Source organism: Anolis carolinensis, chromosome 6 (assembly GCF_035594765.1).
Source record: "Anolis carolinensis isolate JA03-04 chromosome 6, rAnoCar3.1.pri, whole genome shotgun sequence".
Taxonomy (NCBI): Eukaryota; Metazoa; Chordata; class Lepidosauria; order Squamata; family Dactyloidae; genus Anolis; species Anolis carolinensis.
The window spans coordinates 70746197-70770209 of NC_085846.1; the positions used below are offsets into that span (position 1 = coordinate 70746197).

At 42.6% G+C, this 24013-nt stretch overlaps 1 long non-coding RNA gene across 1 annotated transcript in view; it reads right to left on the reverse strand.

The window, feature by feature from the left end:
• Positions 1-3286: 3286 nt before the first annotated feature.
• LOC134299996 (uncharacterized) overlaps positions 3287-24013 on the reverse strand; it is a 37882-nt gene continuing 17155 nt past the window's right edge. Inside the window, exon 3 of the long non-coding RNA XR_010007261.1 lies at positions 3287-3340. This is a non-coding gene — a long non-coding RNA (uncharacterized LOC134299996). The remainder of the gene's footprint in view (positions 3341-24013) is intronic.

Consider the following 24013-nt stretch of genomic DNA (forward strand, 5'->3'; position numbering starts at 1 on the left):
AAGTTACCAGGAAAGCAGGCTACTTAAAAACTGAACAAATCCAAATGAATTGTGCAAAGCTGAGCCACCAATAAAGACTCACCCATAAGGGCATGTATCTGTTTTTTAGGACTTCACTTCACAAGCAAACAAGATGTCTTTCTTCTGCAAAGTCTTGTTCCAGTAAGCAGTTTCACTCCACAGGAGCCTGAAACTAACACAACAATGCACATGGCTTCAGATTGCTCAAGGACTGGTTTGCAGCCCTCTGCCGATAAATCATAAGCTCCTTACTCACAAAATCGGCCTTCTAGAGGTCAGCTCTCTGCCACCACACAGCAAAGCAAGGAGCACTGTAATAAATGTTCATTAAGATAGATATATTGGTAATAATAACAACTGCTCAAACATCCAGGCAGCCGTCCTCAAATCCATATAAATTACTCTTCCTTATGGTGCACAGATTTTCGCGGATTTACATTTCTGAACAGAACAGGACGGAGTCTGTTCTTAGCATCTGGAGCCCAGTGAAAAATTGCCTTTCGAAAATACCCCAGATTTGATACGTAGGAATTATTAACCATGTGAAATTCAGCTACAATGATATGTGCATTTATATAACACAGAAAAGCAAGCAAGAAGTCCTTTATTTTTTATTATCATGCGAGGGTTTGGGGTCCAAATGTCATCTCCTCTTCTGTTTTCCTTTCCTTTTCTGTTTTTCTTTTCAGTTCCATCTATCTCTTTCAATACCACAAGGAAATTATTCTTGAAGCGCCAGGCAAACAAAACCCTCTCTCTGTGTTTAAAATATTTCAGATTCATCATCATGAAAGCTAAACGGTAGGATCTTGGAAAATTAGAACCATGCGGAGTGAGGATAATTTTTTTGGATATTCATCTTGAAACTAACCTAGTCTTAATGGTGTTTTTTCTTTCGCAGATGCATTCTCAGCCCAAACCCGTAACATGCAATACTTAGATTGCAATCTGATACACGGTCGCACACGAGTAAGTCTTGTTGAACTCAGTGATGCTTACTTCTGAGGAAAGATATATAGCGTTGCGCTGTCAGTCACTGAAATGAGATGCTAATGCACACATTTGGGTGTGTTAATCTGTGCCTAGATGTGCTGATGTGGACAGAGTGAATATACATCTGTCATCCCGTATTGTTTAATTAAGTCACCCCCAGCCGAAAGAAAATAGCTTTCTTTAATAGCAGCATTTTTCATCCAGCAGGGGTACAGTTTCAAAGTGAGATTCGGAAAGGCTTCCTTCTGTAAATGTACACCCTGCAAACATAAATCATTTCCCATTACAGTTGGCGACCGTGATCACAATCATTTATACACATACTGGCTTTTGACTGTATTTTTAATACTGTATTCTAGGCTATTCTTCTCCCTTCAAAAATGGGAGGGGGGATATTCAGCAACTAAGAGCAGCCAGGTGACTTTTTTGATGAATTTTGGCTTTAGTTTTTTTTTTAAATGAGATCGCTGAAGGTTTCTCTCCCTGTTCAATTTCACACCTTCATAAGAAAAAGGATACAAAGGTTAACACTTGAATTAGGCTGTTATTTGGGTGCTTTCAGTTTCCTTGCTATGTTTCCAGGTAAAAATAGCCAAAGGGTTCTTGTCAAAGGCAGAGAAAGAATCAAATGATATATCCCACCTCATCCCACCTAATAATAATAATAATAATAATAATAATAATAATAATAATAATAATAATAATAATACATCATTCATTATTATAACCATTCATCATTCATTGTACCCTCGCAGTGATGTTGGCCGGCTATATCTGCCTCGAAGATCAGGTGGCAGAGGACTCTTACAAGTAAAACAAGCAGTCAAAGAAGAAGAACATGCCCTGGCAGAGTATGTAAAGCAAAGTGAAGAACCTGCTTTGATTGAAGTCAAAAATCAGAAACTCCTCAAAGCACAGCAGACAAAAAACCAGTACAAGAAATCCGCACTACAAGCTAGAGCTGACAGCTGGCACAACAAAACATTGCATGGAAAGTTCCTTGACAAAACTGAAGGAAAAGCTGATAAGGAGAAGACCTGGCTATGGCTCACAAATGGGACCCTGAAGAAGGAGACAGAAGGCCTGATCCTTACAGCCCAGGAGCAAGCCATCAGGACAAATGCAATTAAGGCCAAGATCGAAAAAATCAGCTGATGACCTCAAGTCGAGCACTTCCCAAGCATTTAGGACTGTGTGATGTATTTTCGGATGATGCGCACAGATCCCAGCAGGGTGGCCTTTTGCAGTTGGCAGATCGTAATTTTGTCAATGTCTATTGTTTCCAAATGCCAGCTGAGATCTTTTGGCACGGCACCCAGTGTACCCATCACCACCGGGACCACCTGTACTGATTTCTGCCAGAGTCTTTGAAGTGCAATCTTGAGGTCCTGATAGCAGCTGAGTTTTTCCTGTTGTTTTTGTCAATTTGACTGTCACCTGGTATGGCGACATAAATAATCCAAACCTTTTTCTTTTCCACAACTGTGATGTCTGGTGAGTTGTGTTCCAGAACTTTGTCAGTCTGGATTCGGAAGTCCCACAGTATCTTTGCGTGCTCATTTTCCAATACTTTTGCAGGTTTGTGATCCCACCAGTTCTTTGCTGCTAGGAGGTGGTACTTAAGGCATAAATTCCAATGAATCATTTGGGCCACATAGTTGTGCCTCTGTTTGTAGTCTGTCTGTGCGATTTTCTTACAGCAGCTGAGGATATGATCAATGGTTTCATCAGTTTCCTTGCAGAGTCTGCATTTTGGGTCATCAGCTGATTTTTCAGTCTTGGCCTCGATTGCATTTGTCCTGATGGCTTGCTCCTGGGCTGCAAGGATCAGGCCTTCTGTCTCCTTCTTCAGGGTCACATTTGTGAGCCAGAGCCAGGTCTTCTCCTTATCAGCTTTTCCTTCAATTTTGTCAAAGAACTTTCCATGCAATGTTTTGTTGTGCCAGCTGTCAGCTCTAGTTTGTAATGCGGTTTTCTTGTACTGGCTTTTTGTCTGCTGTGCTTTGAGGAGTTTCTGATTTTTGACTTCAATCAAAGCAGGTTCTTCACTTTGCTTTACATATTCTGCCAGGGCATGTTCTTCTTCTTTGACTGCTTGTTTTACTTGTAAGAGTCCTCTGCCCCTTGATCTTCTAGGCAGATATAGCCAGTCAACATCACTAATAAATAATAATAATAATAATAATAATTATTATTATTATTATTGAATATCTCCTCCTGCCATGACTACACAATGTGAAGACATATGCAAGCATGAATTTGACTTACCTCTAAATATGCCACCAGCAGGATGCCAGCCAGAATACTATGAGATTGAGAACAGAGCCTGAAAAAAATGTTGCATTTTATTTTTATACTAACTCCCAGAATCCAGGGTTGATGTTGTCTGGCCAATTTCAGAAATTGCTGGTGGCTCCCCTGTCTGTGAAGCAGTAAAATCACTCCAGATTTTAGCCAGGAGCTATCTAGGGTACTGAAACTAGTTTAGAGATAGGGTTCAACACTTTCGATATTGTCTTTAAAAATAAAAATCCCTGTGCAGATTCACTGCCCCAATGACACAAGAGCCACCAGGCACCACTGGAATTTGGAGTCTTGCTAAGCACCTTTTTCCAAGCTCTGGTGGAGAACAACTAAGCCACTTCTTGAAGCATAACAAAGGCTTTGTGTGTGTTCCTTGTTTGATAATTTTTCTTTAAAAGAAAGGAGAAGAAGGAGGGGGAGGAAGAGGAGGAGAAAGAGGAAGAAACTCTTGGCCATGTCATATTTGAAACTATGTCAGAAATTCCTAAAATATGCCCCACAACCTATGCAAAGTAATCCAATCTTTGGGAAGCATTTTCACCTAACCCCACCCCTCTTGAGACTGGTGACAAGTTCTGGGCCAAACACCACAGCTAAAGGTTGGATTTAAATGGGACTTTAAAAAATGCAGCTTAATCTAATCTTAAAAGGTACACAATGTTCTCTCCTTTCAGGGGAGCACTATTTTTTTCACATGTTAAGAGCTATAAGTAGCTCACTTTTAACCCAACAACAAAAGATCTGGAGCTGCTGCCGATCATACTCCTTGTGATCTGGCATATCTCATATTCAATTTAATATCATTCAATTATAATATAAACCAAGCCTCCACCACAGTGTAATGGGTATGCTCTGTTGAAGTGAATTTACTCCGGAATGGAGGCCTGTGGCACTGCAGTCACTCCAAACTACAGTCAGTCCTTATAATTCTAAGGATGGAAAATTGGTTCAGAAATACATCAGATTAGCTCTGGGACAAGGCTCTGGTATAGTCTAGGAAAGGCCTGCACATGGCAGTAGGTAGAGGCCAAAATTAAAATATGCTGCAGATAGGTTTTTAATACCTCACTTTCCAAGGCGGGTTAAACAAAGCAGCACCCAGTAATGCCAGACACAATTTATTCAGAGACAAAGCACTCATTACATCTTACTTTCTTTTACATCCTCTACATCTTTTGTGGGCTGCCTGAAATCCTTTGGTGGGCAGCATGCGCTCCATATGTTGTGCAGGTCTGCTCTAGATATTGTTTAAATCAAGCTTATGTTAATCATACTGCACATGGTTCATGACAGAAGAGTAACCTACTATCAGGCAGTTGTTTCCATCCTAAGGCCCTCCTACACAGCCATATAACCCAGAATACCAAGGCAGGAAATCCCACAATATCTGTGGCGCAGGCTGGTGAGCAGCTTGCTGCAATAAATCACTCTGACCATGAGGTCATGAGTTCGAGGCCAGCCCGTGGCGGGGTGAGCACCCGTCAATTAAAAATAAAAAATAGCCCCTGCTCGTTGCTGACCTAGCAACCTGAAAGATAGTAGTATCTATCAAGTAGGAAATAAGGTACCACTTATAAAAGTGGGGAGGCAAATTTAACTAATTTACGACTTTGGAATGAGGAAGTGCGGTCAGAGTGGATGATGAAGCAGCTGCTCCCCCCTGTGGCCAGAATCGAACATCCCATCAGGAGAAGGTTAAATTGCCTCTGCATCTGTCTGTCTCTGTCTCGGTTCTATGTGTATATGGGCATTGAATGTTTGCCCTATATGTATATAATGTGATCCGCCCTGAGTCCCCTTCGGGGTGAGAAGGGCGGGATATAAATACTGTAAATAAATAAATAAATAAATATCTGCTTCGAACTGGGTTATCTGATATTCCAGATCAAAGCAGATATTGTGGGATTTCCTGCCTTGATATTCTGGGTTATATGGCTGTGTGGAAGGGCCCCTAGATAGTTTACAAGTGACAAATGGTACACACGATTTGGGCAGCTATACCACAACACTTAAATTGGTACTTTGTATGTTTGTTCTTCATATGTGCCTTCAACTCAAGCCAAAGTTAGATTGATCCTATCCTAGGGTTTTCTTGAAAAAGTTTTATCCAGAGGAGCTTTGCCTTTACCTTTCCCTAAAGATGAAGGAATGTGGCTTGCTCAAGATCATACAGTGGTACTCCAGATAAGCATGCATTCAAATCCTAGTCTATCACTCAAACTATTACACAACACTGGCTCTCTGAATGATGGTGATGGTGATGCTGCTACTGCTGATGTTTATACATATCTTTAACCTGTTGATTTATGACACCCCATGAATTTCATAGAGTTTTCCAAGACAAGGAATCCTCAGAGATGGTTTTGCCAGTTCCTCTGAAATATAGCTTACACTATCTGGAATTCCTTGGTGATCCCCCATCTAGATACAAACCAGAGCTGTTTCCAAGATCAGACAGAATCTGATGCCTTTAGGGTATTTAAGCTGGGATGATATTGATGTATTGTTGTTTATTCATTCTGTCGCTTCTGACTCTTCGTGACCTCATGGACCAGCCGATGTCAGAGCTCTCTGTTGGCCATCGCCACCCTCAGCTCCTTCAAGGACAAGGTAGTCACTTCAAGAATACCATACATACATATTGCCCTTGGTCGGCCCCTCTTCCTTTTTCCTTCCATTTTCCCCAGCATCATGATCTTCTCCAAGCTTTCCTGTCTTCTCCATATGGGGCCAAATTACTTCATCTTTGCCTCTAACATCCTTCCCTCCAGTGAGCAGTTGGGCATTATTTCCTGGAGTATGGACTGGTTGGATCTTCTTGCGGTCCAAGGCACTCTCAGTATTTTTCTCCAACACCACAGTTCAAAAGTGTCTATCTTCCTTCGCTCAGCCTTCCTTATGGTCCAGCTCTCACATCCAGGCCTGTAGCGAGGGGGTGGTTTTAGGGGTTCAACCCCCCCCCCCCCCGAAATGTTTCAGGTTATAAAAAAAATCTGGTTTACTCATGAATTTTAACTGGTTAACGAAATCCCCACGAGATGAAAAACATTAAGAGTCCCTCCAGGCACTATCTCAAGCAGATATTGACAGGTTTGTAGCGGGGAGGGGTGCGTGCTAGGGGTTCAACCCCCCCCCCCCCCGAAATTTTCAAAACCCCTCCCGAAATTTTTTTCTGGCCACGGCCCTGCTCACATCCATAGGTTACTATGGGAAATACCATTGTTTTAACTATGCGGACCTTCGTTGCCAGTGTGATGCCTCTACTCTTCACTATTTTATTGAGGTTGGTCATTGCTCTCCTCCCAGGAAGTAAAAGTCTTCTGATTTCCTAGCTGCAGTCTGCGTCTGCAGTAATCTTTGCACCTAGAAATACAAAGTCTGTCACTAACTCCTTGTTTTCTCCCTCTATTTGCCAGTTATCAGTTTGGTTGCCATCATCTTGGTTTTCTTGATGTTTAACTGCAACACAGCATATTGATGTATCTGTCCACAAATCCTTCCACAAACATGACTGAAACATCAGGGGAGAATACTTCTGGAACATGGCCATACAGCCCGGAAAACATACAACAACCCTATGACTGAAACCGTATGCATTTGTTAAGTTTGTTTGTGGATAGCATCTCTGTAGCCAGTCCCCCGTTTCAATAGCTACCTGGATGGAAAGTAGTCCAGGATACTCTCCTTTAAAAAAAACACACATACAGATCTGTTCAGCCCCAACCGTGAAGCAGTTGTCCATGTTGCTCTCTAATAAGCCCCTTCAGTTGATGAACGACACAATACTGACAGGCTCCAGATGGTGCCACTGCCTTCGCCAACTCTCCTCTTCTCCAGCCAGCATGAAGTGAATGGAAACCCCGGCTTTAATATTAATGCAGTGAGTTGAGGGGTGTTTGAGAATTGGAGCCTCAGAGAGTGTTGCAATGTTGTGAAAGCTACTTGGAGAACCAGTGGAGTGAGAATGAGACAAACTGAAATATCTCAAAGGCTTCCTTCCAAAGGAAGCCCTTTCTCTGTGACTCTCTTAGCGGCAGCAAATACAGACCCAAGGACTAGGCCATCACAGAGATTTTCGAAAACTGTACTGCTTTGGAGCATCTTATACCTGGTTCAAAAATATAGAAAGTTAAATGAAAGTATAGCCCTGGTGGCGAAGTGTGTTAAAGCACTGAGCTGCTGAACTTGCAGACCGAAAGGTCCCAGGTTCAAATCCCAGGAGCGGCATGAGCGGCCACTGTTAGCTCCAGCTTCTGCCAACCCAGCAGTTCGAAAACATGCCAATTTGAATAGATCAATAGGTATCGCTCCGGCGGGAAGATAACGGTGCTCCATGCAGTCATGCCGGCCACATGACCTTGGAGGTGTCTACGGACAACGCCGGCTCTTTGGCTTAGAAATGGAGATGAGCACCAACTCCCAGAGTCAGACATGACTGGACTTAACGTCAGGGGAAACCTTTACCTTTACCTATAGATATTCCATAAATCAAGACTAACGTTTTTATAGAAAGCTGGGAAATCTTGTCAACCTAAACTTTGGCCTTCAATTCCCATCAACCCCACCTAGAATGCCCAGTACTAAGGATTTGTAGGAGTTGGAGCCCAAACAACTAGAAGGCCAAGAGATCTTCAACCTCAGTGTACTAATCTCTTAAGCAATACCAACCAATGCCAGGGGCAGAATTAAGACATACACATAGGTGTCTTCCACACAACTGCATAAAATCCACATTGAACTAGATTATATGGCAGTGTGGACTCAGATAGCCCAGTTCAAGGCAGTTATTGTGGATTACCTACCTTGATATTCTGGGTTATATGGCTGTGTGGAAAGGCCCTTAGAATCAAACAATTCAGAATTCGGGGACTTCAGCCAGTAATCCTACATATTCAAACAGTTCTCTCTTGTCTCTTTTGCTATACTATGTGCTGCTTCAGGGCACATAGTAAGCAATTAATTATTAATTACTTGTACTTTATGAATTAATCAATTAATTAATTTAATATTGAATCATGAATTATTTACAGCTTAATAAATAACCAGAGAAATCCTCTGCTTCTGCTGGAAATAGGGTCATGGCACCACCATTTGGTTATGTCATCCATAAAAATGCTTTTTCATTCTTCCTTTCTCTTCTGATGCAAAGGAGACAGTTTGCATTGCCAGCTGACAGGACTTGAGAGCCACTGCAAATAAAAGTGAGTTTTTTTAGGAGAAAGGCCTCTCTTAAGAATATAAGGGGCCCAAGCAAGAGGCATCTACCATGTGGCGGCAATTACAACAGCGGCAGGAAACTTGATAGCGACTCCAAGATTTGCGCAGGAGCAGTTGAGTAGGTTGCAGAAGAGACAATCCCATGCAATCCCATTTTGATCATAATCTCAACATAAGCCAGCAGTGTGATGCTGCAAAAAAAAAACTCTTAGCTTATATGAATTGAAGCATAGTTACCAAGTTGTAGGGAGCAATAGTCCGCTACATGTGCACTAGTCAGGCCTTATCTGGAGAGCTGTGTTCAGTTCTGTGTGTCTCCTTTTGAGAAGAATATAACAGGTTGTTGCAGATTCAGAGAAGGGCAATGAGGATGGAAAATGGCATGGAGAACAAAACATACGAGAAAAGGTTGGTGAAGACAAGACTGAGGAGTGACATCCATGCACTCTTTAAATACCTCAAGGGTTGTTGTGATGGAGTCTTCAAGTAGAGATACTACTAGTTGTATTAGAAGAGGCAGGAAGACGACTCGTGAGCAAGACTGATGAGGAGCAACAAAGGAAGAGAATCTGGGAAATACTTATGGAACCTACTGATGATAATACCTTTGAGGGTTTTGAAGGGAATTGTGGGGCTGGGAGTCAGGAGGATGGAATGTCAGACTCTGGGAGTGAGGAGATGGATTTGACAAGGGTTCAGGAGATCCGGGAGATTCTTGAGGAACCCACAAGCAGTGGTACATTTGAGGGATAGCACAGAGAAGATACAGATGGGTCCTGGGGAGTTATGGGTTTGGATAGAAGGTGGTCTGGCTGGAGAGATCGTAGAAGGGCTGCAGCTGGAGGTGGGGCGTTGGGCGACTCCAGCTCTGATGAGGATTTGCAGCAACCAGCTGTGGATGGGGCGTTGGCTGGCTCCAGTTCGGAGGAAGACTTGTAGATAAAAGTAAGTTTGTTGCTAATGTAACTTTGCAATCGGCAAGGTGTTTTGTTGGGTGCTTTTCAGGTTCTCTGTTTCAGAAGACGTGTTTGGAAGACTGCTTTGGGACCTGCCGGCTTGCCTCTGTCGCTTTGGCTCTTTGTGTTTACCTTGGACTGGAATTCGGTGACTCTGACTTCTCCCAGACGATTTGGACTGGAATTTGGTGACTGACTGCTCCCTGATGACTTGGACTGGAACTCGATGCCCGTGACTCTCCCTAACGACGCAGACCGGATGTGGCGGCTGTGACTTCTCCTTTACGACGCGGTTTAGCTTTAACAACGTTTTGGGGCATTTTGTGGCCGTTGGTCACTGTGGGTAACTACTGGTAGCTTTCCTGTGTTTGTTTAGCTTCAACCAACAGGTGGAGCGAGTTTCCAGCTTTTTCAACTAAGTTTGTTTTAATCTGAATTATTTCCTAGGATAATCCAGATTATATCCTGAGTTTGGATTTTTCGAGTTCTTTTTGGACATTATCATCTCACACTGAAGAGAAAGTGTTTTTGAGCCTCTTTTGGTTGTTTCTTAGGCTCCTTTGTGTTGTTTTTGCTATAAACTGATTTGTTTATATTGGCTGGTGTCTGACTCGTAACAAAGGTGGGCACAAAGAGGAGGAGGAAAAACTTGGCCTAATGGTTTGAGTTTACAGGAGAATAGATTTCAACTAAACTTTATAAGGAACTTGTTGACAGAAAGAATGGCTCAACAATGAAACAAATTGCCTAGAGATATGGTGGGGTCTCCTTCTCTGAATATCTTTAAACAGATGCTGGACAGCTATTGCTGGAGATCCTGGACTGAGCAAGTGGTTGGGCTTGATGGTCCATAGAAACCTTTCCAACTGTTTGATTTTATAATTCTTCTATGCCCCTATCTTTCAACTGTCCTGATATGGCAGGGACAGTCTGGATTAAACCTTTGAAACAGAAACTTTTTGAGCTGCTTGTAAACTGTCTCAGTTTCTCTCTCTTTCTTCCATTGTTGTCCTCTCTCTTTATGTTTTGCAAACTGAGTTCAAAATGAAAAAAGATTTTGCATCAACCCAGGAGCAGGGTTATGAGAGAAGCGGTCAGAATCTTGCCCTTCCCTGTAGACTCGGGCAAAGCCAATTGTTGACGCTTCTCTTGTCTTATGTGTTCTTCCTTGGTAATAATGTTTACCATATTGACCACCCACTGATGTTCCTTGGTCAGACATGTCTTTGTTTTCATCTGTGAAATGTTGGAAGGTTTGTAATCCCACTCTTGACAGCCATAGATAGTTCCCACCTTTCCCCAAAGCCAGCAGTTCTCAACCTGTGGGACTCGAGGTGTTTTGGCCTACAATTCCTGGAAATCCCAGCCAGTTTACCAGCTGTTGGGATTTCTGGGAGTTGAAGGCCAAAACATCTGATGACCCACAGGTTGAGAACCACTGACCTAAGTAAAGTATATCATGAGGCCAAATGTTTTGCAGCAATTCTGAGACTTTCCTTTTTTTAGTTCCTCTAGCAATGCCAGGCCCTTGAGATAGATATGACAGCAACAGTAATCTCATTTGCCTTTTCAGATCAGAAGAGAAGCATAATCATTCAATTTGGGACTAAGCGTGACAACCCTCTCTCTCTCTCTCATCTAGAGTTCAAGAAACTTCTAAAAAGCAGTCACATCTGTCAAATGTGATTCAATTCCATTGTGTCCTATGTGTCCTTGTTATTTTTCTTCCCCACTATGCTGTCCTTGTCCAAATGGTGCATAATTGCTTCCATGTCATTTAGCCACAATACGTGATGCTATCCATGCAATTCTCCCCAGAGATTCATCTACGAAGAAGCAAAGGGAGGTTCTGTAGAGGGAAAAACTCCATGAGTTTGTGGTGCTACTTGCATGAATTCTCAGCGTTTGCTCTAGTGGAAGCGAAAACATTCAGGAACATGGTGTTTTTCGAACATAGGGAAATGACAAAAACAGACACAGTGCTGCTGATGGATTTAAATGTGTTGAGCACAAACTGGCCAAAGAGAACCATTTGAATATTCAGCATTGTGACTGGCTTCAGCAACACAACAACCATTCCCACTTTGGGGACTAGGGTCCTGGGGACAGTGCTGTCGAAGGTGACGGCAGCCATTTGGGACATGACCAAGAGCTTAGTTGTGAGCCCAGAGCCCCAGCCTGAATAATTGAACACTGAATAATTAGATTTAAAGAGGATTATATCCTGCAGGCAAACAGAAGAAAGCTGCCTCCAGGTATTGGCACAATGGCTCTCTTGTTGCTGTTTTTCTGCTGAACTCAGCAGCATGGGGTTATGAAGATCTTTGGAGAATATTAATAAAAATTGCCTGCTTTTTCTTATTTTTGAAACTGGGTAGGAGTTGGAGGGAGCATTGGGAAAGGAAAAACGGTTGGTAATAAAATGTGTTATCTTATTTAAGAATAGTACAAGTCAGTCAATGTGATAGGGACCTATAACAAAACGTATATAACACTACTGTCACGAGTGCCAGCCCTGGCTTTTTCTAGGATGCTCCATTTTCAGAGGTTTAGCTATTACAGTAGTCTCTCGCTTATCCAATGTTCTGGATTATCCAACGCAGTCTGCCTCCCACCAGGATCCACAGCTGTTTCTCTAGGCAGTTAGGACTGAACTTTTTATGGATTTAACCTCTGACAACGTATTACTGTAAGTTCGTTTTATGCAGTTCTATCTTTTTTGTAGTCAATTTTTTTAGTAGTCAATGTTTTTGTAGTCAATGTTTTTGTAGCATGCTGATATTTGTCCACCTGTCTTCCCATGAGATTTGCAGGATTTTTCAGAGGCAACGTTGATGGAATCGTTTGAGGAGTCGAGTGTGATGTCTGTAGATGGTTTCACAGGCTTATAACAGGGAAAAGTTGACCATTTCTGCTGCCTTGGCAGCTACCTCTCCACAAAAGTCAACATTGACACTGAAAATGCTCTGTGAGTGCAACATTTTTCCAAATGAAGCAGAGAATGTTTGAGGATCGGGACATCCATAGGGATACCAAGGTGCTTGTTTATAAAGCTATTGTCCTCCCAATGCTATATATTGGCTAGATGACCCATGTGTCTGCTCAACTGATAATTGTGGTGCTGAAGGCTGAACATCAAGGCAACTGGTCTCCCTTCTTAGTGTTGTTTAATCTTACATCCTCCAAAAGTCCAAGTTTGGCAGGGACAGTCTTGATTACTTATCATTTGTCCCAGTTCCCAACTGCTTTTTAAAAAATGGTCCTCTTTCTCTTCAAACTTTCCCCCTTTGTTCTCCCCTTTCTTCAGTTGCTCCAAATTGAGTTCATCAAACTAACTAAGCAAGGAGAGGAATGGGCAACATTTTGTCCCTCCCATTAGGATCATGCAAAAGCACATTAATGCCTCCTCTCCAAGATTGTCTGTTTTTCCTCATTAATGGTTTTTGCCATCTTGACCATGCTTTGATGTTGCTTGGCCACCCGTGTCCCAGTTTTCATCTGTGAAATGTTGGAGGGTATGTCATCTTTAAGCTGAACTCAGACTGGACAACCCAAGTGGGCAACTAAGAGTACATCCAAGAGTACTGAAGGAACCAGCGGAAGTTATCTCAGAACCACTGGCAATCATATTTGAGAGTTCTTGGAGAACGGGAGAAGTCCCAGCAGATTGGAGGAGGGCGAATGTGGTCCCTAACTTCAAGAAGGTAAAAAAGAACAACCCAAACAATTACGTCAATACCAGGCAAGATTCTGGAAAACATCATTAAGGAAGTGGTCTGCAAACACTTAGAAACAAATGCAGTCATCGCTAATAGTCAACACGGATTTACCAAAAACAAGTCATGTCAGACTAATCTGATCTCTTTTTTCGATAGAGTTACAAGTTGGGTCGATACAGGGAATGCCGTGGATGTAGCGTACCTAGATTTCAGTAAGGCCTTCGACAAAGTCCCCCACAACCTTCTGGCAAACAAACTAGTAAAATGTGGGCTAGACAAAACTACGGTTAGGTGGATCTGTAATTGGCTAAGCGAACGAACCCAAAGGGTGCTCACCAATGCATCGTCTTCATCTTGGAAAGAAGTCACGAGTGGAGTGCCGCAGGGTTCCATCCTGTTCAATATCTTTATTAACGACTTAGACGAAGGGTTAGAAGGCACGATCATCAAGTTTGCAGACGACACCAAACTGGGAGGGATAGCCAACACTCCAGAAGACAGGAGCAGAATTCAAAATGATCTTGACAGACTAGAGAGATGGGCCGAAACTAACAAAATGAAGTTCAACAGGGACAAATGCAAGATACTCCACTTCGGCAGAAAAAATGGAAATCAAAGATACAGAATGGGGGACGCCTGGCTTGACAGCAGTGTGTGCGAAAAAGACCTTGGAGTCCTCGTGGACAACAAGTTAAACATGAGCCAGCAATGTGATGCGGCTGCTAAGAAAGCCAACAGGATTTTGGCCTGCATCAATAGGGGTATAGCGTCTAGATCCAGGGAAGTCATGCTCCCCCTCTATTCTGCCTTTGTCAGACCACACCTGGAATACTGCGTCCAATTTTGGGCACTGCAGTTGAAGGGAGATGTTGACAAGCTGGAATGTGTCCAGAGGAGGGCAACTAAAATGATCAAGGGTCTGGAGAACAAGCTCTATGAGGAGCGGCTTAAAGAACTGGGCATGTTTAGCCTGCAGAAGAGAAGGCTGAGAGGAGACATGATAGCCATGTACAAATATGTGAGGGGAATTCATAGGGAGGAGGGAGCAAACTTTTTTCTGCTGCCCTGCAGACTAGGACACGGAACAATGGCTTCAAACTACAGGAAAGGAGATTCCACCTGAACATCAGGAAGAACTTCCTCACTGTGAGAGCTGTTCAGCAGTGGAACTCTCTCCCCCGGGCCGTGGTGGAGGCTCCTTCCTTGGAGGCTTTTAAGCAGAGGCTGGATGGCCATCTGTCGGGGGTGCTTTGAATGCGATTTCCTGCTTCTTGGCAGGGGGTTGGACTGGATGGCCCATGAGGTCTCTTCCAACTCTACTATTCTATGATTCTATGATTCTATGAGTTAGGACAATACATTATGGAGCCCCCGGTGGTGCAGTGAGTTAAACCCTTGTGCTGGCAGGATTGATGACTTGAAGATTGGGTTGCTGACCTGAAGGTTGCCAGTTCGAATCCAACTCAGGGAGAGCGCAGATGAGCTCCCTCTGTCACTCCAACTCCAGAGAATCCTCTCACAAGGATGGTAAAAACATCAAAACATCTGGTTGCCCAGGCATCCCCTGGGCAACGTCCTTGCAGACAGCCAATTCTCTCACACCAGAAGCGACTTGCAGTTTCTCAAGTCACTTCTGACACGAAAAAAAGGACAATACATTGCCTCTCTTGAGAACTTGGTGGCCCAGAGATGGCAGGAAGCAATTTATTTCACATCCAATTTCTTACACATTTGTGATGTTGGAACTATATTGTGTGCCAGCATTTCATTCTTGTCATCCTGTCAGAGCAGAAGTGCGCCCTGATACTGGTTTTGCAAAGGTGTGTCAGCAGCAAAAGCGGTACCAGCACTTGTGATTTAATCAGTTAATTGTGGAATTTGTGCAACACTTTTATTTTCTCTTCAAAGCTCTTTATCAGGAGGTCAAGGCCAAAGTCTACTTTCTTTTCCAGCCATGAATCAGCGTTCAATAAATAGAAATGGAAAAAGGGAAGCAAAGCAGATTCAGCCCATTGGTATCCCAAATGATATATCTGGAAAAACCTATTAAAAGAAGCAGTTGCATGCCAGTCCAACTGCCTTAATTTCTTTCAAGAGGCCGAAACACTAAAATGTCATAGAAATGCACTAGAGCTTCCCATGGCATGGGAACAAGTTGCTGGTGAGGGAGGAATTAGAAGTTAGAATCTACCTAATTTTTCAATGTGAATCAAATCTTGTCTCTCGGTACTCTCATTTTAAAAAAACAACTATGGTATATTTGTGCACCATTTTTTCATTTTGAAAAAACCATCTAAAGAAAAGACAAGGCCAGAAAAATGCAGAAGTACCATTATGTAAACATCTATACACAAACTTCAATGAAGATCCAGATTAATAGGCAAACAAAATTGACTCAAAGATTTGCTGTATATCCATGCAAACATTAAAAGAAGTCCTGAATCCACTAACAGGAAGTAAAATGTTTCTTCCCAATATTATAGTGGATGGTCAATTGCACCCACTCTCTGGGGCAATAACCTTTTGGAAATAAATGGCAATCACAACCCTACTGAAAAGGAAAAATGATGTCACATCCATTTGGTAAATGAGAATCCCCATGAACATATGAAGATCATCTTTTGAAAACCACTAGTCAATAAAAGTATGTTGTTAGAAGTTAACTCTTTTAACAAGTGATATTCACAAGCATTCATGTAATGGCACACAGGTAACTCGGCTGTTAAACTGAAGAACCATGTCTTTGGACTGCCAAGGACAAATACATGGCACTACAAAATATATTTGGTTAGCAGAGGATGGTTGTCTCTTTGTTATTGTAATTGCAATTGTAATTGCCCAAAAACATATATACTCCCTTAAAATAGTTTAGTTTAAAATATGCATTCAGAGATTAAAAAAACAAAATCTTCTTTAGCTGACATAATAACATATTTTGTTTATTCATAAACATCTTGTATTAGTTCACCATACAGGCATATCCCTTATTAAAGTTCAGTTATTGATAGGATGTTGCTTTTCTCTGTGTTGAGTACACAGGGTATCATTTTTAATCAATAGTCCATAGTCTTTAAGTATAGTTGTACTCACTGAAGTCCATAAACATAATTCTCTATTGAAGTCCTAACAGCAACATGCATCCACCTCCTCTGTAGTCTGATGCAAACTCAATAACAAAATGGAGTCCTGAGTCTGAACATGCTTAGTACAATGACATGTCTATAACCCTTCCCACACCAAAGAGGTGCAGTCAACCTTGCAAATCAACATACACATAGAATACAGGTTAGCAAATATATATATATGAATAAACAAATGGTGAGAAGCTTGGGAGGTTGGTATTTCCAACAGCGCCTGTAACCATCAAATGGAAGCAGCTAAATGGGAGGTTCTTACATGTTCATTTATAGTGAGTGCTGCTTCAAAAGACAAAACAAAAGGCCTAAAAGGGGAGTAATGCTACCAAAATACAATACAGAAAACTCCTATTATCAGAGCAAAGTCCTGGGATTTGCATCCCGACAACTGAGACCAAGTATGTGCTTGCTTCATAACTTGCTGTATGCAGTTATGACAAATAATTCTTTTCCACCTTTAAAGACTGCTTTTCTTCTCACAAATGTAGTGGTATAACAGAACCAGGGCTCACACAGTCAAAAACCTGGATTTCCCTTTTTATTTTCGGGAACAATTATGCCATCTGCTACCACCTTCAGTCTAAGGACAAAAATAGGTCTTGGTAGCAAGAGTTTCCTCAGTTGTAGCATAATTTACAGTATTTATATTCCGCCCTTCTCACCCCGAAGGGGACTCAGGGCAGATCACATTATATACATATAGGGCAAACATTCAATGCCCATATATACATAGGACAGAGACAGACGCAGAGGCAATTTAACCTTCTCATGAGGGGATGTTCGATTCTGGCCACAGGGGGGAGCAGCTGCTTCATCATCCACTGTGATGGTACTTCCTCATTCCAACGTTGTAAATTAGTTATAAGTGGTACCTTATTTCCTACTTGATAGATACAACTATCTTTTGGGTTGCTAGGTCAGCAACGAGCAGGGGCTATTTTTTTATTTTTATTTTATTGACGGGTGCTCACCCTGCCACGGGCTGGCCTCGAACTCATGACCTCATGGTCAAAGTGATTTATTGCAGCAGGCTGCTCACCAGCCTGCGCCACAGCCCGGCTGTGTATGGGAGTTAGCTTGATTTTGAATCGGCTGTTCAGATTCATTAGCTTTACAAAAGGTCTGTTTCTGGTGGAAACTGAAATGACTAGAACCGGTTTGTTGACCCAGATCAACATGTCCACCTGTATTTTGGATTCTCCTTAGAGGTGAGGCTATGAGCGCTGTCATTCTCGGCACCTGCTGTTCAAAACAATACCTCTGGCTTGCATTCAGAAGTTGTTTTGCTCTTCTGTAAACTCCTTTTATTTGAATAGATCTTATGTAGGAGACGTTCCCAGGAGATTTGGCCTGTCCTCTGTAATGGCCTGTCTTCAAGCCATGAAAAATAATGCATTTAAGCTGTGATCTAAAGCCACCGAAATCAGCGGATGCCTTCGAATGGGCTTGAGTTCGGGCCCGTTGGGATGACATTATCAGAGGCGAGATTTATCTTATGGATCAGAGAACAGCACTATTGCCCGAGATGCTAAAGTAATGCTTAGAGCTGATATGGAAAATAAATATTATCTGTCTACTATCGATTTTTCACTACAAATGACAACACCATTATAAGAAGACCTTGCATAGCCTCTCAAACGTTGACGATGTAATAAGTAAGGGGCACCTTACCATGGAAGAGCATTGCAGATAGATGGATGGATGGATAGATAGATAGGCAGGTGAAAGTGTATGGAAATATATGAAACAAGAGCTCACTGTTGCATTAAAACTGATATCATTTTCAAGTTATTTTCTGCTGTACATAGAAAAAAGCAGGCCTAAGTGGCTGATGAATTTGACAGATGATTTTCACTGGGGCCTCTGGATTTGCTGCCTCAGCAGATCTTGCATCCAAGCCTCGCATCTGTCACTCCCTCCTGTCAAGCCCTGGGATATTTAATTATATTAAAACCTCATTTCTCCAAATCTCCCAGCTCCATACCCACTCTGCCCCCTAAATTTGGACATGCTTTAAGCAAGGCTGTGTGCTATTTATTTGATTAATGAAACAAGCCCACATTCCATGCTGACAAGTGTGTGCATGCGTACAGCAGTGTTGCATATATTTTCCTTCGGCTTCCAACATTTGTATTCCCTCCTTTCTACTTTTCTTTCCCCCCCCCCCCCCTTTGGCTAGGATTTGACAGCATACGGCAATAAAAAATAAAACAGAAATAAACTCAGGAAAAAATGGACACCTTCATTGACACAGTCCCAGATAAGAACTGTTTGCTTTATTGTAGAAGGGGAAATGCTCTGGAGCATAAAAAGAAGCATTTCAATGCACTAATTCATGTACACCTTGAAACTTCCCACTCATGGTTCATACTCTGTGCGCTATTTTTAAAAAGGAACTTTTAATAGCGTGCAAAGGTCATATCATCATTTGTTCATTGTGGTTTGTAATCTATGTATAGGTAAAGGTTTTCCCCTGACGATAAGTCTGACTTTGGGGGTTGATGCTCATCTCCATTTCTAAGCCGAAGAGCCGGCGTTGTCCGTAGACACCTCCAAGGTCATGTGGCCGGCATGACTGCATGGAGTGCCATTACCATCCTGTCGGAGCGGTACCTATTGATCTACTCACATTGGCATGTTTTCGAACTGCTAGGTTGGCAGAAGCTGAACCTAACAGTGGCCGCTCACACCGCTCCCGGGGTTTGAACCTGGGACCTTTCGGTCTGCAAGTTCAGCAGCTCAGTGCTTTAACACACTTTGCCACCGGGGCTCCATAGGGTATACACATAATAAAAGTGAAAATGTGTATGTGTGTATGTGGCAGAGGTGTCCACTTACACAGACAGCCTCCCACCTCCACAAACAGCTATAGTTCCCACTGAGCAGGAGATCCCCATAGACCTCCCTCCACTGACATTGCGGGCTATAGTGAGCGCCATGAACATGTAGCCCAAACCCTGCCAGTATCCTCTACTAACACCATCCTGCCCCCCACCTAAGTAAGGGCTTTCATTCAGGGACAGTTTCCTCCTAGATGTTCTGTTTTTCCTTCAGAATGGACATCCCAGGGTTCCTTTCTCTCTCAATTGGTGTGGAATTTGCATGGCCTCGCCCACTGTCTCTCCCTTAACCCTTTCCTACTGTTCTGTCACACGCTGGGCCTATAGCTATTGCCTTTGTATAGGACGTATACTTTATGCCCAGCGGGAAGCCAGGGCGCCTCAAAGAGAGGCTCTTGAGGATTTTCCTGAAAAGGATAGTCCTTTGAGTCTTTAATGAGATAACAAAGTCTTTATTATTGAACAAATAATAAATCTTCAAGGAGTCAAATAACACTTCAAGGTTTCCTTAATAAACTGTTGGCCTTTTCGGTCTAGTCCCCAGGGGACAGACAATTGGCTTTAGATAACTGTGCTTTCTCTATAAGAAGAAACCCCCTTTATAACCTCTCCCAGGCTGTCTATTATATGGGCCTAGCTGATGTGGGACCCACTACTGATTCCAAATGTGTCTGGGTATCGAGTGGACCTACCAACCAAGGCTTGCAGATGTTTCAGCTGGGGTTGTGTGGATCTGTGGTGCTGTTCCTTCTCTGAGGTGTCTTTGGAAACTTTAGGGCTGTTTCCCTCAGGAACTGTGAGGCTAAGAGGCTGTGAGCTCTTAGCCAGAACCTTTGGGACTGTTCCCCTGGAATTTCTGTTTCTAATTCCTCAGATGTTCTATATCCCCGGATGTTCTTGAGATATGAAGCTTTTCTATGGGACGAGCTGGTCTACATCCTATAGCTTAGCTTCCTTAAGTGAGACTGACTTAAAAATGGCTCCTTCCCTCCCAGATCCCTGAACAAGGGGCGGAACCAAACTTAATGATGATGGACAGGCGGCCTGCCTTATGACTGCAAACATTAGCAGAAAGAAAATAAAGTTGGAGCTTCTGGTACAGCCGTACCAGCACACCTACCCTTTGCTATGGCATACAGCACACAGAGGAATTGATTAGCAACTGAACAAGAGGTTTGGGGAGAATTCACCATGATTTACAGGAGTTGTACTAGACCTACATCTAGAGAGCACTGTTAACCCAACCAACGATGAATCCCAACCAAACTTACCATGGATGATGAGACTTGCAGTACTTTCATTGATACTGTGACCCCCACCGACAATGGACCGGGACCAAACTCGGCACAGAGAAGCCCCACATCCTGCAGGGGTTAGTGGGAATGGATCTTGATTTTGGGAGTTATAGTTCACCTACATCCAGAGAAACTGTGACCCCTGCTAACAATGGAGTGGGACCAAGCTTGGCACAGATAAGCCCCATGGCCAACTGAACATACTGCAGGGGTTAGTGGGGATGGAGCTTGATTTTGGGAGCTGTAGTTCACCTACATCCAGAGAAACTGTGACCCTCACCGACAAGGGATCATGGCCACACTTGGATCAGAGAAGCCCCATGACCAATTGAACATACTGCAAAGATTAGTGTGAATGGACCTTGATTTGCATCCAGAAAGAACTGAACCCAGCCGATGTCAGATCTGGACCAAACTTGGTACACGGGCCCAATATGGCCAACTATGCATACAAGCCTGGTTTGACGATGATTGACCTCGAATCTGGGAGTTGTAGTCCACCCTTATCCAGAGGGCCCTGAACTCAACTGATGACGAATCTGGACCAAACTTGGCACACAAACCCAACATGGCCAACTGTGAATACTGTCAGGGTTTGGGGGTGATTACCCTGGGAATCTTGGAGTTGTAGTTCACCCTTATCCAGAGAGATCTGCCAATGACAGATCTGGACCACACTTAAGTGCTATTACCTAACATCCCAAAACAAACAATGCCTTCTTCTAATAACCAGGGCACCACCAGGTCCCCAAGCTAGTATCATATAAGAATAATTCGGCCAAACATGTACAAGATATTTAATTAATTTTCAATTTTATTTGACATCATTTATGCTCTGGGTGACTATTCACTCACTGACCAAAAGCTGCCCTGAGACTTCTAACTCTACTCAATACCCCATTGTGAACCAGGTTCATAAAAAGATATTTCTGGTTAGACCAAGTGAGTTTTACCTAGCAGTCCCTGTCAGCTTCTGTGAAAGGAACAAGGGTATTATTTTGTCCTTCACCACAGACAATGTTGGAAAAGTGCTTCATTTTGGCTTTGTCAATTCCTATAATTTGCTATTTTAATTCATTCTGGATTTTTTTTTTAAATCTCAATTTCAGAGTCTATTACAGAGCTTTCCAAACTGTGTGTCGTGACACATTAGCGTGTCGGCTACAGTGTGTAGGTGTGTCACGTGAACATAATGAGAAACCTCTGTGTCTATGTGAAATAACCAAGAAATCATACATTTTTAAAATATAAATGAAAGGTTTTCACGAAATATGTTGTGTCCCCATACATTTCATTATTACATTTTATATATATGTCTGTATCTCTAGGCCCGGGCTATGGCGCAGGCTGGTGAGCAGCCAGCCAGCTGCAGCCAGCTGCAACAAATTACTCTGACCAAGAGGTCATGAGTTCGAGGCCAGCCTAGTGTTTGTTTTATCTTTGTTCTATGTTAAAAGGCATTGAATGTTTGCCTTATATGTGTAATGTAATCCGCCCTAAGTCCCCTTCGGGGTGAGAAGGGCGGAATATAAATACTGTAAATAAATAAATATCTCTTACAAGGGGTTGGTTTAACCCCTGGTACACTAGTAAAACTGAATTACTGTGTTGTGACATGACGCATGTCTAAAAAGTTTATCACCAACATGAAATGTTTGGAAAGCTCTGGTCTATTAGGTTTTAGTTCTTGACTAGAGTTTTGAACCATCAGTGATTTGGATTCTATGCAAAAATCTAGGAATCTGATATCAAAAAATAATGTTGCATGTTCAAAGCACTGTCATTTTTTGTAATTGTGTTATTGTGATTTCTTTCAGATGTTTTGTCACTTAGTTCACTTAGAATTGCTTTCATATTATTACTGGAATTTCAGTTTGTATTATTTAGGTCTATGTTCCACAAGGGATCTGTTCCAACACACTTTGTGTAATAAGTACAATCTGGAACCCAATTTGTCTTACTACAAATCAATGAGGCAGCACACCATAGAATTGCACTGGAGGACTTACAGATGCCTAGAGGAGTATTCTCACTAGCTCTCCAGCACAATTCTATGGCCAGCTTTCAATGGAACTTCTGATGGAAGTTTACCATAGGCTTGTGCTAGGTCCTCTTGCACAATTGTTTGGTATTCAATGAGCTTTCATAATAAGCAGGCCTACTACATAGTGATGACGATGATGATGATGATGATGATGATGATGATGATGATGATGATGAACAATACTCAAGGCCACTAACATAGAAAATAAATACAATTAAAACTTAAAATAGATTAAAAGCAAAACTGAACAAATGAATCAATGAAAGAACAGCAGGTACTATGTAAAAAGTCCAATATACAGCTTCCTTCTCCCTTTGTGGCCCCATTTGACAACAATTGGGCAATAATATTGAAGGCCACCAGTGAGAGGGCCACCTACCAGCATCTGAAAAGCTTGCACAAGACTAATTTTGCCCTGAAGCCAAGTAGGATTCCATGTACTACTTGTGTGTCTAACAAATACATCATGTTCCGTCTAAAGCAGTGATTCCCAACCTTTGGGCCTCCAGGTGTTTTGGACTTCAACTCCCAGAAATCCTAGCCAGTTTACCAGCTGTTGGGAACTGCGGGAGCTGAAGTCCAAAACTTCTGGAGGCCCAAAGGTTGGAAACCACTGGTCTAAAGTTTAGCACTTTGAAGGCTGTAATCTGAGTGTACCTACTGAACCAGTTGGAGTTACATTTGTAAACATGCATTAGATTGGGCTGCACATTAGTGATGTGCACTTGTATGAAATCACTATCAGTTTTGTTTTATTTCATTTGTTTCGCTCCATTTTCATTTTCGTTTGCTGTTTCCGAAAACGAGACCCTATCCAAATGGGATTTTTGTCTCGTGTCTGAAGAAAAAAATTGTTCAGACCATTGGCGGCAATGGGAAGGCTTCCAAGGCTCGCCCTCCCCTCAGTTTTGGGGCTAGAGGGGTGAAAATCGCCATACATGGAGGGCACTGGAATACTGTGTCCGATTCTGGGCACCGCAGTTGAAGGGAGATGTTGACAAGCTGGAAAGCGTCCAGAGGAGGGCAACTAAAATGATCAAAGGTCTGGAGAACAAGCCCTATGAGGAGAGGCTTAAAGAACTGGGCATGTTTAGCCTGCAGAAGAGAAGGCGGAGAGGAGACATGATAGCCATGTACAAATATGTGAGGGGAAGTCATAGGGAGGAGGGAGCAAGCTTGTTTTCTGCTGCCCTGCAGACTAGGATGTGGAACAATGGCTTCAAACTACAGGAAAAGAGATTCCACCTGAACATCAGGAAGAACTTCCTCACTGTGAGGGCTGTTCGGCAGTGGAAATCTCTGCCCCAGACTGTGGTGGAGGCTCCTTCCTTGGAGGCTTTTAAGCAGAGGCTGGATGGCCATCTGTCAGGGGTGCTTTGAATGTGATTTCCTGCTTCTTGGCAGGGGGTTGGACTAGATGGCCCATGAGGTCCCTTCCAACTCTACTATTTTATGATTCTATGATTCTATGATATTGACCCCTTTTA